Source organism: Pituophis catenifer, unplaced genomic scaffold (assembly GCF_029215685.1).
Source record: "Pituophis catenifer annectens isolate HBS135680 unplaced genomic scaffold, rPitCat1.0.hap2 SCAF_8, whole genome shotgun sequence".
Lineage (NCBI taxonomy): Eukaryota > Metazoa > Chordata > Lepidosauria > Squamata > Colubridae > Pituophis > Pituophis catenifer.
The window spans coordinates 23,607,747-23,622,999 of NW_027256888.1; the positions used below are offsets into that span (position 1 = coordinate 23,607,747).

General features: G+C 42.9%; 1 protein-coding gene across 2 annotated transcripts in view; it reads right to left on the minus strand.

Annotated features, from left to right (window-relative positions):
- The window catches only part of WDR1 (WD repeat domain 1), a 103,102-nt gene that overhangs the window by 72,326 nt on the left and 15,523 nt on the right, over positions 1-15,253 (minus strand). The window lies entirely within an intron of this gene.

The window sequence follows — 15,253 nt, forward strand, 5'->3', positions numbered from 1 at the left end:
CAATAAGACAAAAAAGTCTGGATAGTGGACATGGTAGTACCTGGAGACAGCAGAATAGAATAGCAAAAAAAGAATTGGAGAACGTAACAAAATATAAGACTTGCAAATAGAAATAGAACGACTGTGGCAAGAGAAAGCAAAGATAGTACCTATAATAATTGCCTGGGGTGCAATCCCACACAACTGGAACACCACTTGAATACCATCAGCCATAACAAATTCACCATCAGTCAATTGCAAAAGCCAGCTTTACTCAGAACAGCTTACATCCTGCAACAATACCTCTAACACCATCAAACATCAACATTTGCCTATCTTTGGGAAGGACTCATTAGGTGGATAAAAATGCCAAATCCAGTTTAAATATCAGGCTGACTAATTCTATTCTATTCTCTAAAATATCTCAGAAGCATATACCAAGAAAACAATTACCGTATTTTTCGGATTATAAAATGCACCTTTTTACCCCCAAAAAGGGGGTGAAAATTTAGGTGCGTCTTATACACCGAATGTAGCCCCATGCACCCACTGGCCCCACCCTTTGGCCTCTGCCTCGCAGCAGTTACCTCCTTGCAAGCAAACAGCAAAAAAACCAGCTCCTTTCAGCTTCAGCATAGGCTAATTAGCACAAGCTGATTGGATCGGCTTCCCAACTTTCAGCTGATTTGCTCTCAGCTGTTTTGCGCAGTGCCCTGCTGCTTGCTACAAGGAAATAAATTGCTGGAGCAGATTTTTTTTCCTTGTGTTAATCAAGCTATGCTGAAAATGAAACTGAAAGTAAAGTAGGCTGTTTGCTGTAACGAGGAAAACTTAGGCAGAGGCAGAGGGAGATTTCTTTTTCTTCTTTTTCCTCACCAAAAAAGGTAGGTGCAAACAATGGGAAATTAAGGCAAAAGAGGAGAGTTCAAGATTTTAAAACACAAAAGAAAAAAAGGAGAAAGAAAAAGACAAAAATAAAAATGTGGTGGTGAAAGTAAAAAGGATTGTAGCTTGGATAACAGCTAGAACATTTTTAAATTTAATCAGGGAAATTGTAACGATTGAAATATTTTTAATTATATATTGTGATGAAAGTAGAAATAATTAAGTTGTGATTTGGAGCAACTATGGGCAAAACTATTTGGGTTATTGGGAGAGTTTAAGGTGTGAAAATGAGTAACATAAGGGGAAAGCTCTATTTAACTAGGGCATTGTAATAATTGAGATACTATTAATTGTATATTGTGTTGAAAGCAGAAATGGTTAAATTGTGGTTTGGAGGAATATATGGGGGAAATTATTTGGTTTATTATTATTGGTAAATATAATTGATTTGTAAGAAATTGGATTGCATGGAAATAATTGGAATATTCATGTTCATATTGATTAATATACAAAAAAGATAGTTATATAACTGATTTATATTAAAATGTTGAATTTGTATTAAACAATTGTAATATTACATAATTAACCAATGTGAGGATGAATATAAAAATAGATGACAATGGGAAGGGGTATAATATAGAATAGAAGGGAAAAGTTAGAGATGAGGATGAAGGGCAATATTGGTTTTTTTAAAAAAATAGATGAGGAATAAATATGGCAAGAAGGAAATATAGTAATTGTAAATTTAATTGAAATGACTAAACACTGTTTAAATTTGTGAACCGGCCAAATACTCTGTTCAAAGAAAATACATTGTATGTTTGCATGTGTGTTTTGTCTAAAAAATAAAAAAAAACTTTTTATTAAAAAAAACAAAACAAAAAAGGTATGTGCGTCTTATACTCCGGTGCGTCTTATACTCTGAAAAATACGGTATCTATTTAAAGCAGGAATGGGGTGGGCAGATTCTTGCTAGGCAAAATCACATTTCTGAAGCCCAATCCAGCAAATCAGTGTTGGGTTCTTTAACCCCGTAACAAATGCCTCTTGATCATTTTTTGAAGAACTCAGTGATTCCTTCCAGCCCATTTAACTACTCAGAATATAGAAAAGAGGCCAAAAAGAAAAAAAATGCTTTGGACTTGTTGCCCCCAACCTTCAATGTCTGGTGTCTCCAACAGATCACTTTTGAGACTCCCCCCACTCTCACCATTGGAACTCACTTTCTTACAGCTTAATATTACTTTGAACCAGAGCACAGTTGCTTAAACAAATTATGGTTAAAATACTGGTTAAGTGTATTTAGTCCTTGATTTAGTTTCCTCCATTGACTCCTCTTGTTGGAAGCTGGGAAGATGACAAATGGTAATCACGTGAATCACTGCTACAACCATTGTAAATACATACTGATTGCTAAGCACCCAAATTTTGACCATGTGACTATGGGGATGCTGCAACAGTCATAAGTAACTTTTTTCAGTGCTGTTGTAATTTTAAAATGTTGCTAAATGAATGGTTGTTTTAAGTTGAGGACTCCCTGTAACTACAAAGTGAAATGCTGAGGCTCATACATCGCCGTTTCTGCAAGTATCTTAGGACAGCCATTTCCAGCACCAATGCACAACTGTTCACATTCATAGGAAAGAAAACACTGAACATCTAGAAGCATACAGAAGCCCAAAGAACCTGACTGAGAAAGCCGAATTGTCTTGTTGCTGAACTCAGGGAGCTTTCTATAGTGCAGGAAACTAAAGGTGGCTTCTTTTTAAAGGTTTTCATAAACATATTTTTTTTAAATTGTTTTGAAGAATATTTTCCATTTTAAAGTTAAATTTTTTTGTGGGAGGATTTAATAATTTATTAAAGTTGTAACTTATTTTTCTGGTAACTTCTTCAAAAGTGAATTTACATTCCTTCAAGCATGCTAGAATACAATTTGGGTTCAGTTGAATAGAGTCCTATTTTGGTTATGTAACTATTGTATTTGGTCACCATTTTATATTTCATATTTATTTTGTAATTAAATATCAATGTATGAGTTGAGCAGTTCTATAATCCATTAAATAAGATAAATAAGCAACATAAAATAGATGTGATTTACTGAATTATGATACCTTAAAAGTAATCCTACTATTCTAATAAAATTATTTCTAAACATAAATTGTCAGTTTGCATCAGGGTGGATTTGATTTAAATCAAACTGATTTAAATCACGATTTAAATCACGATTTAAATCACTAGTCAGTAAGGCTCTTTTAAATCATAGTTTTCTACATAAAGACTAATTCTTGCTGGTATAACTTTAATATGCAAGTAGATGAAGATTTTTAGAATAACAACTTTTCATATTAGTTTTTTTATCCCCAGTTTAATAAGTTAATCATTCATATTTGGACAACTTTTCTGTTGTACTTAGGAAGGAGAAAAATAATCATTACCTTAATAATAACAATTTAAATAGATTTATTCAACTGAAACAATAACATTACAGCATATGTTATTTGCTTAAACAAGCATCCATGTTTGTTAACTAATTTGGCTAAACAAAATATATATATTTTAAGCAACTTGGACTGTCAGCCCAGCCTACACATGAAAAATTTAAATACTGTCCTCTGTACCTCACTCGTCATCTTCATCTTCTTCTTTGTTCATAATCTAGAAAAGAAAAACAAGCTTTCCTGCTTTATCGGGTCCCAAACGATTTCTCAATTTAGAATGAATGAGTCCAAAGGAAGAGAATATTCTTTCAACGCCTGCAGAAGAAGCTACTGCTGTTAAAAGTGAAATCATTACTTGAACAGTCTCTAAATCCAAGTGCTTAAGTGATTTCCACCAGTTCACTGGTGTGACTTTCTTTAAAATATCTTCAGCAAACATATATTTCTTGAATGGTTCCCCCTTAGCTTTGAAGTTTATTATAGTTGGCATTACAGATGGATGATTGCTGGATACCCATGTCATAGCTAACTCCTCTTCCTCAGCACTTAAGTTTTGACCCTGATACTAGATATTGACAATATTTGCCAAAAAATCAGCTGGAGACAGTACTTGTCCCATTCGTTTTTTTAATGCTTGTAATTTAATTCTGTCCATGTGTAGTTCTGTTTTTAAGTGTTCACTCAGTTCCTTCCAAATTTCAACAGCATCAGCAATAAAACAGCTATTTTTCTGTATTTTGTTTAAAGCTTCACAGATGGGTTTCAGGATGCTCAGCATATGTTCAACATTTCTCTTAAACCCAATGATGAGGATTTTGGCCGTGACAGTGCCATCTATTTTATCTCGATTTTCTTCACAAACTGTCATCAGAATAGGCCAGTTCTTGATATACTGCTCAAAACAGTCCACTACAGAGTTCCATCTAACATCTTGTGGGAGCATTAGCTTGGTTCCACCCATCCTTTTCAGAGCTGCTGCAGCAAAATGATTGTTACGGAAGTATTTAGCAATTTCAACAACATTAGTCTTTATTTCTGGAACACTTAAGTCTTTGGCTAAGAGGTGCAGCAAATGAGCACTGCAACCATGTTATTAGCTTTGTATTCCCTTCCTACTCTTCTAAATTTCTTCTCATCTTGGATACATTTGCAGCATTGTCTGTGACCAAACTGCGTACTAGACATTTGATTTTTTGTTCACGTTATTATAGCTTTTACTGCCACTTCTTGTAAGTATTCTGCTGTGTGTGCATTTCCTGACGTATCAATTGTTTGTGCAAGGAAGACTTTCCCTTCTTCTGTTGTTATACAAGCACATACAATAGGATCATTGTGGACATTACTCCACCCATCAATACTTAGGTTAACAATTCTACCCTCCAGAGCTGTTGCGCATTGCTCCATTTCTCTGTCATACACTTTATCCAGCAGTTTCCCTGCAACATCTGCTCTGCTGGTTTTTTCTCCAAGGAAAGAATGTGATAAACCTCGGGTCATACACACAAAAAGATCCAAAGACTTTTCTGTCTGTGGCTGTGCAGTATTGTGCTCAGAAAGTTTCACTTTCATTTTGTACTGCTTGTCTGCTTGCCCCTTCCTCCTCACACTTAGTTTCACTTTCTTCTTGTGCAGATCTATTCCACTCCAAACAATCAGAAAAATATTGTTTCTATTCTATTCACTGAACTTCTTGAAACTTAGCACTGAAGGGGTTGATTCTGTATTCATAGGTTTACAGAACAATAGGATTAAGGTCTTTTTCTCAACTCTGTTCATGATATAACATTTTTGCTGTGAAGAAGAGGCATGTGATCTCTGCTGAGTCAAATAGAACTGCAAAAGTAAACCAAGCATCTGTGATAATATCTTGTAGGCAGAGAAACTGCCCAATAATCTTACAAAAACCTCTGGAAGAGCATGACATTGTGAATGGATTAATGGAATTTATTTACCAAAAAAATTAAACATATACAGCCTTATTCTACATAATTAAAAAACTAAACTTTATTTCATGATGGAATAATCTTTGGATGGTAATATATTTTCCTCAAAAAGCATTTTATTTAAAAAAATCCAATTTAAATCAAAAAAATCCGATTTAAATTTAAAAAAATCTGATTTTTTTGATTTTTTTAAAAAAATCATTGATTTTTATCCACCCTGGTTGCATAGAGCATTAAAATCAAAATAGAAGTACTTTTCCTTATTGAAATTTAGGTCTTAGTAAATTTTCAGATTACATTTTGTCTTGAATTGCATCTTGAGATAAAATGTAATCTGAAAATTTCTGTATTTAGCATACAGAGATCTATCTGACTTTGCACACTGTACATAATAAACCCAAATGTTGCTACCTTATTGACCTTAGGGCAGGGGTGTCAAACTCAAGGCCCGTGGACCAGATCCAGCCCATGGGGTGCTTAGATCTGGCCCGCAGGGCCTCCCTGAAAACAGTGAAGGACTGGCCCATGGTGCCCCTGCCAGCAAAAACCGAGTTTGTGAGACCCTAACAAGCTCCATTTTCGCTGGCAGAGGGTTGCAGGAGGTCGTCGCAACCAAAAATAGAGCTCAGGAGCCCGTTTTTGCTGGCAGAGTGCTCAGGCCACAGGCACCTCTGAGACAAGTGATTTCAAGCTGGCTATACTCACCCTGGCCATGCTTCCCCTGCCCCCCGAGGTCAAATACAACCCTGATGCAGCCCTCAATGAAATTGAGTTTAACACCCCTGTGATAGGGTGTTCTTGGGAAGGACGAAGGCAGGGAATGCATGCCAAGAGTACAGAACCCCAGTGATGCCACCAAGATCCTGCCAGCTACCCAGCTGAAGCAAGCAGGTACCTCTAATGGGCAGTACCCATACAGGCAGATGCTGGAGGCAGATGATCACTTAAGCGATAATGGCAAAGCTTAAATAGTGCATAGGAGAAGGCAATAGTAAAACATTGCTATATTTAACCAAGCAAACCACATGGAAAGGGAAGATAAAATCACTGAATCTATAGTGCTGAATGATGAACCGCTCAAGATAGATGGCACTCAATTTGCTACTGAAAAAGATGTGAAGTTCTTTTGGAGTACTAGTGATATTTATGTTGTGGCTAGGTTAAATTCAGGACACCTAGTTTCCAATAATGCCATCAGATAAAGTATAAGGTCTTGCCTCTCTGATTTTCCCAAGAAAGCAAGATTCTTGAAACTGCAGTTATTCCAAAAGGAGCTTTTATTGAAAGCTTTGTGATAATAAGAGATCTAGGCAAGAACTGAAGCTTCTCACTTAAAATTAGCTATTTAAAGCAATGCTAACCAAATCCCTCCCCACTGCATCATTGCAGAGAAACAGAAACAGAAACTTCATATAGAGATTAGCACAGTAATGCAGGAAACAAAAACTTCATATACAGATCACTCCATTCCTCCCCACTTCCTCCCACCAAAGCCAATGTCCCTGTAGAAATATCTGGGACCTGACATGCCACCACCCTAGAAAAACGGGAAGTCCACCTGAAAGAAAATGAGAGGGAAGGGGGAGACAAAGGAAACAGAAAATCAACGAGGTTTGTCAGGGTACAATTGATGAAATATACATACTCATTTAGGGGCACGCACATGTTTTTTGTGAACCTATTGTGTGAGAAGCAGAGGTGGTCCCGTGGAACTTCCTAGAGACAAGAATTTCCTAAACCTCAAAATGTTGTTCACCCTCTACAACAGAGGGCAGAACAGGGATAGTAGCTGAACGAATATCAGAGGTGAGTTCAGGCTTCAATAAGCTACAATGGAAAACAGGATAGACTTGCTGTAATGACTTAAGGAGTTGTAATTCCACCGTGACAGGGTTAATAATATGAACTATGGGGAAAGGCCCAATATATTTAGGACCCAACTTTTTAGACTGCTGCCAAGATTTTAGAAACTTGGTGGAAAAGTAAACTTTGTCCCCCCACTTTATAAGGTTTAGGTTCTGTTCGTTTGTCTGCTTGTGCTTTATAGGCAGCCTTGGCTTCATTCAAGGCTTTGTGGGCCACCGGCCAAATGGTTTGCAAAAGACTGATCCACTGTTTCAAGGAGGGTATATCTGGTTCATGTGAGGGTAACTCAGGCATAGCATTAGCTCAAGCATAGCCCTGTGGCCACTCTGAAAGGGGTACAACCTGTGCTAGCATGAACTGCATTATTATAGGCTACTTCTGCAAAAGGCAGTAGTTCGGTCCAGTTGTCCTGCTGGTAATTAATAAAACAGCACAGGTACTGTTCCAGAACTGAGTTCGTTCATTCGTTCCATGACCCCGTTTGTCTGCAGATGATGACTACAACTAAGTCCCTGTTCGGTTCCAAGTACAGTAGAACCTCTGGTCATGACCATAATTTGTTCCATAACTTTGGTCGCAACCGATTTGGTTGTGACCCAAACCTAACCAAAATCAATGCAAAATTAATGCAGCGGCCACACGAGGTCACTATTGTTTGACAAAAAAAATGACGCAGAAGGGGAAATCAGCCATGGCCATTTGATTGCCACCCAAATATGTGTTCATGACCAGATTCAAAAATTTTGTGAATTTTTTGGTTGGAACCCAATTTGTTTGTCATCAGAAGTGTTCATGACCAGAGGTTCTATTGTAGATTCAAAAAAGCTTTCCAGAACTTGGACATGAATTGGACCCCACTGTCCAAAATAATATATTGTGGGGGCCCATGCAAGCAGTAAATGTGGACCAAAAAGAGTTTAGCCAAGGCTTTAGCCATAGGGATCTTTTGGCATGGGATGAAATGAATCTGTTTTGAGAAAAGATCTGTGACAAACCAGATCACTGTGTTTCCAGAACTCTCGGGCAATTCAATAATGAAATCCATGGAGCTCTCTCTCCATGGTGCTGACGGGTTGCCAACTGGCTGCAGTAGACCAGGGGTTTTCCCGCCTACATTTAGCAGCAGCGCAAGTGGGGCAGCTTGCTACATAACTTTCTATGTCCTTTTTTAATGAGGGACACCAAAATTGCCGTTTCAATAAATGTAATGTTTTTACAAAACAAAAGTGACCAGCTAATCTGGAGTCATGACAAGCTTGCATAGTCCTCAGCCTTTCTCTAAGTGGGACATACAGCTTGTTTCCCACCCAAGCTAACCCCTCTTTTATTGTGCAAGTATGTTCATTGGCACTAAACCACTCATCCATTTCTAAGTTTTTTTGAAATCTGTGGTGGTGGCATTGTCTAAGGTGGAGGGGTCGTTCTTCACCTGAGAGCATGTGATGACCTTAGCTGCTAATTGGTAGGTTGGGATCATGGGCTTAATTACTTCCACCTTGACACTATTGTATTGCGGTAGTCTGGACAAGACATCTGCCAAAAGGTTTTTCTCTCCCGATAAATACTTCAAAGTGAAATTAAAGTGTTGGAAGTATTGTACCCACTGGACTTGTTTTGGAGTCCAACCGTGTGGTTTTGAGTGCTTCCAAGTTCTTGTGATCCGTCCATACTTGGAAAAGTATTTTATTTCCTTCCAAGAAATGTCTCCAAGTTAGGAGTGCCCACTTAACTGCAAAAGCCTCCTTTTCCCATATTGCCCATCTCTCTTCAGTTTCAGTTAACTTCCTAGAGGTGTATGTACATGGTTGTAATTTGCCTTCTTCATTCTCTTGGAGTAAAACAGCACCAACTACTACATCGCTGGTACCAGTCTGGATTACAAATTGTTTCTCTGGGTCTGGATGTTTTAATACAGGTTCAGACGGAAAGAGTTTTTTCAGTTTTTCAAATGCCGCTTGGCAGTCTATAGTCCAATTCAATGGTTGGCTAGGTTTCAGTTTATCTACCCCCTTGGTTTTTAACAGAATTGTAATCAGCAACGCTATTTGGGCAAAAGAGGGGATAAACTGCCTATAAAAATTAGTGAACCCCAGGAAGCTCTGCAATTGTTTGCGAGTATGGGGAGTTTCCCACTAGAGGACTGCTGACTTTTGCGGGGTCCATTTTCACTCCCTGGTGAGAGATTCTGTACCCTATGTAATCTATGTTATCTTGGTGAAAATCATATTTGGAGAGTTTGGCAAACAACTTACCTGCCCTTAATTTCTTCAAAAACCTCCCACACCAATTTAACATGCTGAATCTTAAGTTTCGGTATAAATCAATATATCTTCAAGATAAATCAAAACTCCCTTATACAAGTGCTCATGCAGCACCTCATTAATTAGCTGCATGAAAATGGTAGGGAGTCCCTTGGAGTCCAAATGGCAAAACCTTGAATTGAAAACATCCTAGTGGACAATTGTGGAAAACACAGTGGAAAACACAGTTTTCCATTTGTCCCTTTCTCGGATCCTGATCCAGTAATAAGCCTCCCGCAAGTCTAGTTTAGAAAAAATTCTCCCCTTCGCCAGATGGGCCATCATGTCCTTCATTAAGGGTAGGAGATAAAGATTTTCCTTGCAAATAGCATTTAAATTCCTATAATCCACACATAAATGTACGGGGGCAGCCACCTTGGGTTTCACCGGTTCAATGAATACACACTTGAGGTTTTTGTCCATGAATTGCCAGGGTATCTTCGAGACCACCTTCTACCGCACAGCTCCCAGTGACCAGTAAGATCCCACAGACCTGGTCTCCTCCGGGACCTGTCAGCTAAACAATGTCAGTTGGCGGGCCCGCAGGGGAGGGCCTTCTCTGTGGCTGCCTCTCTGGAACCAATTACCTCCTGAGGTCCGGACTGCCCCCACCCTATTGGCCTTCCGGAAAGCGGTGAAGACTTGGCTTTTCCGGCAGGCCTGGGGCCGTTGATCTCGCTATGGCGATCTTGCAAGACCCGGCCACGGAATGGAGTGTATGGGTTTTTAATGTTTTCTTTTAAAAATTTTTTATGGGATATTGTTCACATTGTTTTTTTGCTGTAAGCCGCCCAGAGTCCCTAGGGAGTTGGGTGGCATAGAAATGCGGCAAACAAACAAACAAACAAACAAACAAACAAATTCATCCAGTTCCCGGGGAGTCATAACGTAGTTTTGGCTTAGGTAGTTTGGCCCCCAGTAAAATCTCGATGGCAGAATCCGTAAACCTATGGGGGGGGAAGTTCATCTGAGGCTGCTTCATTGAAAACATCCATCAAATCCCCGTATTCCCTGGGGATGCCCGGTAGAGGTCCATTCGCTGCAGCCGCAGTTACCTCCTCACTCTGAGGTATTTCAATCTGGTGGGGTTCCCCGTTCCGAATTAATTCATCATTAGGGAATTGGAGGATTCCCTCTGTCCAGTCCACCCTTGGGTTCCATTTCTTTAACCAGTTTAGCCACAGAACTAGGGCCCAGTCCATCCCTGGTGTCACAATGAAAGCAATGGTTTCAGAGTGATTTACCATTGTTAGTTCGAGTGGTTCAGTGGCAAATGTGGCCGGGACACCCCCTGCAATGGACTCATCAAGTTGGCAGAACAAGACTGGGATTTTTAGTGGCCTTAGTTGAATGCCCAGTTCCCTGACCGGAATCAGGCTTATTAGGTTTCTCGTGCACCCCGAATCTAGCAATGTCTTAAGTTTCACTTTTCTCCCCATTACCGGAATTAACAGTTCCATAGGGATTCAAAAACCCCATTCACCGAAGGGTCTTTGTAGTCGCTCTCCGACTGACTGGGTTCCTATCCTGGAGGGGTCGAAGTTCCTTGCACCATGAGTCCGGCGGGAACTCAACAACCGCATGGGTCTTCAGAGCGATATCTTTGGAACATGGTGGTGGCTTTGAGGATTTCCCTCTGACCTTCTTCTCTCCCTTTTCAGATGGATATTCTCACACGGCACTCATTTGCACGGTGACCTTCCTTCCCACAATGGAAGCAGGCAGCTGAGCGTGGTGGGACAGAGCAAGGTTTCATTTCCTCCCTTTTCCCTTCCATCAAGGATCTCTTCCAGGAACGGTTTGCATGGTACTGATTTCGAGCTTGGTCAATTTCCATTTCCTCAGCCAAGACACACCAGCTGTGCAGGCAGATTGGGGCTCCACGGGCAATGCAGGCGTTGTACAGGTCATCGTTTAAGCCATCTTTGAACCAACTCACGAGTATTTCCTCTGGCCAATCTACGTGACAAGTCAGATCACGAAACTCTTAGATGTACTCGGTGACTGGATGGCATCCCTGTCTGATGTGCCTTATGCAGTCCCTAGCTTTGCGGCCGGCTAGTGGGTCCTCAAATCTCCATCTCGGGGGCTGTCATGAAGCGGTTGAAGTTGCAGAGCTCCAGTGTATCTGCATTATGAAGGCTCACCATCCAAAGTGCAGCTGATCTTTCTAGAGTCAAGGTGAAAACCCTGACTTTGGCATCTGCTCTAGGGAGATCCTTCCCATACTCCCATACTTTCCATACTGTAGGTCAGTACATGTGAGAGGAAAAATCCAGTTGCTGGATTTTCCTGTCAAATTTGACGCCTTCCGTTCTAAGGGTAGAAGCCTCCTCTTGTCGAATCGCAAGCCTTGCTTTGCGTTGAGATGTCTCCTGGGTGTATCTTCCATGGTGGAAATGGGTTCATCAGTAGCCCCCATGGTTTCAGCCAATGCCCCTGGGGTTGGGGATCCCTTTCATTTATTGGTAGTTCTCTTTTGTACTCCTAACTGGCCTGCAGCGCAAGCCTGGGTGTCCTGGATCTGCATGTCATGAACCTCATGAGGTTCATGGCTTCCCTCAGGAGTTGGCTGGGCCTGTCTGGGAGTTGGTTGGGCCTGTCTGGGCCTTCCAGTTCATCAAGGTCTGCCATCTCCTGCTTCTAACCAGGTCGTTGGCTCCTATGGGTGAGGGTGACATCTTTGGTTCTGCCATCCCAGCCTTCCATCTTCCCAACACCGATGGACCACCTCGGCTTGGCAGCAGTGCTTGAGGAGATGTTCTCCTCGATTCAGGCATTGAGGACCTCAATTGAGATTTTGGGGGGGTGGCATTTTCCCCCCGTCTTCAGCCTCTTCGGGGTCACTGCCCTGGGCAGACCCCTCCCACGCTACATCATTACAGGGAAACAGAAACTTCATATAAAAATTAACACAGTAACACAGTAATGCAAGAAACAGAAGCTTCATATATAGATCACTCCGTTCCTCCCCTCTTCCTCCCACCAAAATGCCAGCGTCCCTGTAGAAACATCTGGGACCTAAACTGCAAAAACAAGATTACAGTGGGAATGTGGAATGAATATGCTCAACACAGTGAAAGATGAAACAAACAGACAACACACTGACATCTTAGGCATCAGGAAATTGAAATGGACTGGAAGCGGATGCTTGCAGAAAGAAGACTATCCTGTTTTATATGAAAAAAGGAACCTTTCATAACTAAGAAGGTATGTAATGACAGTACTTGAATGCAATACAATCAAATGCTTGTGCGCAGCTGAGGAGGGTGCCTGGGGGGTCTGCAAAGAGGAAGAGGGGTGAAACTGCAAAGGGGAAAAGGGGTGAAAACGGACGTTGCTTACCTGAACGTCCCTTCTCGACGCGCTGCTGGAGAATCCAAAGCTTCGGGTTGTTCAATAGTCGAGTAGCCAACACGGAGTGTGTTCCTTTAAATTTTTTTCTTCAGACACGCCCACTTGCTCGACAGAGCCTCGGTTTTGATCACGAAGGAAGAAGCAGTAGAATGTCAGAGAAGAAACCTCCTCAGCAAGACCGGGAGGGTTGGATTCTCCAGCAGCGCGTCAAGAAGGGACGTTCAGGTAAGCAACGTCCGTTCTCCAACGCGCTGCTTGGAGAATCCAAAGCTTCGGGATATACCCAAGCAAGTTCACACAGGGGGGAGGCTGGCTGTTGCACGGTGACTGAAGAAGCGCACACAGCTTGGAGCACACGGCGACCGAAGGACGCCTCTGCCGAGGCGAAGGAGTCCACCTTGTAGTGCCGAATGAAAGGATTCAAGAATGACCAGGTAGCCGCCCTGCAGATGTCGGAGACAGACGCGTTGGTAGCCCAGGCAGCCGTGGTAGCGGCGCTCCTGGTGGAGTGAGGAAGGATCCTTGGCGGAACCGGCCTGTTCTTAGCAGAATATGCCCTGGAGATGCAAGATTTGATCCATCTCCCAATCATCGTGGAAGAAACCTTCCAGCCCATAGTGGCTGGCAGAAAGAAAACAAAGAGTGATTCCAATTTACAGAAATGCTCTGTTCGTTTTATGTATCTGCGAAGCACACGGCAGACATTCAATAGGTGCCAGTTTGCCTCCAGAGGATGCCGGGGTTGTGGGCAGAAGTCAAGGAGGACTAATTCCTGCGCACGATGAAAGGAGGAGTTTACCTTAAGCAGGAATGAGGGGTCCAGTCTCAGTACGACCCGGTTTGTGTGAAAAATGCAGAGGTCCCGTCTCACCGATGAGGCCGCAAGTTCAGATATACGGCGAGCCGAAGTAATCGCTATTAAGCCACCTTGAGTGTCAAGAAACGAAGACCGATGGAAGCGAGAGGTTCAAATGTAGGATGCATGAGGGCCTGCAGGACCAAGGTCAGATCCCATGACGGGTAGCGATGGATAACTGGGGGACACAGATTGGCCGCCCCACGCAGAAAGGCACGAATCATCGGGTCTTGCGAGATGGGCAGATTGGAGGCAGTGGAGAGCACCGTACTCAGCGCGGCAACCTGGAGATGAAGCGTGTTAGGAGCCAGACGCTTATTGAGACCATCCTGGAGGAAGCCCAGAACCTCGGGAACGGAAGCAGAGATAGGATCCAGGTGAGACTTGGCGCACCAGGAGCAAAAGGAAGACCAGATAGCATTGTATATTCGGCATATAGACAGCCGTCTGGATGCCTGTATAGTAGGGATCGTGCTGCTGGGTACGTTGACTCTCCTCAGCAAGATCCGCTCAAGCGCCAGGCGGTCAACTGCAACCACTGAGGCTCTGGGTGCAGTATGACCCCCTGGCTGAGAATGATTCTGACCTCCGGAATCCGCCACGGGCTCGTCACTGACAGGTCCCGTAGGTCCACAAACCAAGCTCTCCGCGGCCAGTCGGGCGCGACCAGGATGACCTCGGCTCCATCTCCTATTATCCTGCGAATCAGGCGAGGAATGAGTGGCAGGGGAAGAAAGGCATATAGGAGACCGCTGGGCCAGGGAAAGGAGAGCGCGTTGATTCCTTCTGCTTGAGAACACGGGTACCGGGTGAAGAACCTGGGAAGGTGTGCGTTGTCGCGGCTGGCGAACAAGTCGACTAGAGGCATGCCAAATCTGTGAGTAATTTCTATGAACAGATCCGGATGAAGGCGCCACTCGGCGTGGTCCAGATGTTGCCTGCTGAGCCAGTCCGTTCTGATGTTGGTGGTCCCGGCAATGTGTTCTGCTGCCAGAGACAGGACGTGGTGCTCTGCCCAGGTCAGGAGCAGTGTCGCCTCCTCCATAAGCGGTCCCGAGCAGGTCCCCCCTTGGCGGTTCACATGTGCCTTTGCTGTCACATTGTCTGTACAGACAAGGAGGTGATGGCCCGCCACGAGAGGTTGGAACTGAAGGAGAGAGAAACAGATCGCACAGAGCTCCAGCCAGTTGATCCCGTTGCGGCGATCCTCCGGCGACCACGTACCCTGGCGGTATGAGATTGAAGGTGACCACCCCATCCTGACAGGCTGACGTCCGTTGTCACTACAAGGCGTTGCAGATCCTGAAAGTAACTGCCTTTTAACAAGCTTGGGGAAGACCACCATTGGAGGGACCATCTGACCTCCCATAGAAGGGATACTTGCATGGAAGAGTTGCTGTGCTTGGACCTCTGAAAGGGAAGGAGGAACCACTGCAGCTGCCGGGAGTGAAACCTCGCCCATGGAATGACAGACAGGCAAGATATCATTTTCCCGAGCAGGCGGGACAGGAGTAGCAATGTCACCTTCCGGGAGGTTAGGACTTGCAATAGCAAGGACTGGATACTGGAGCAGCGATCTGTTGACAAGAACACCTGGCCCTTCACCAAATCTATTATGGTTCCCAA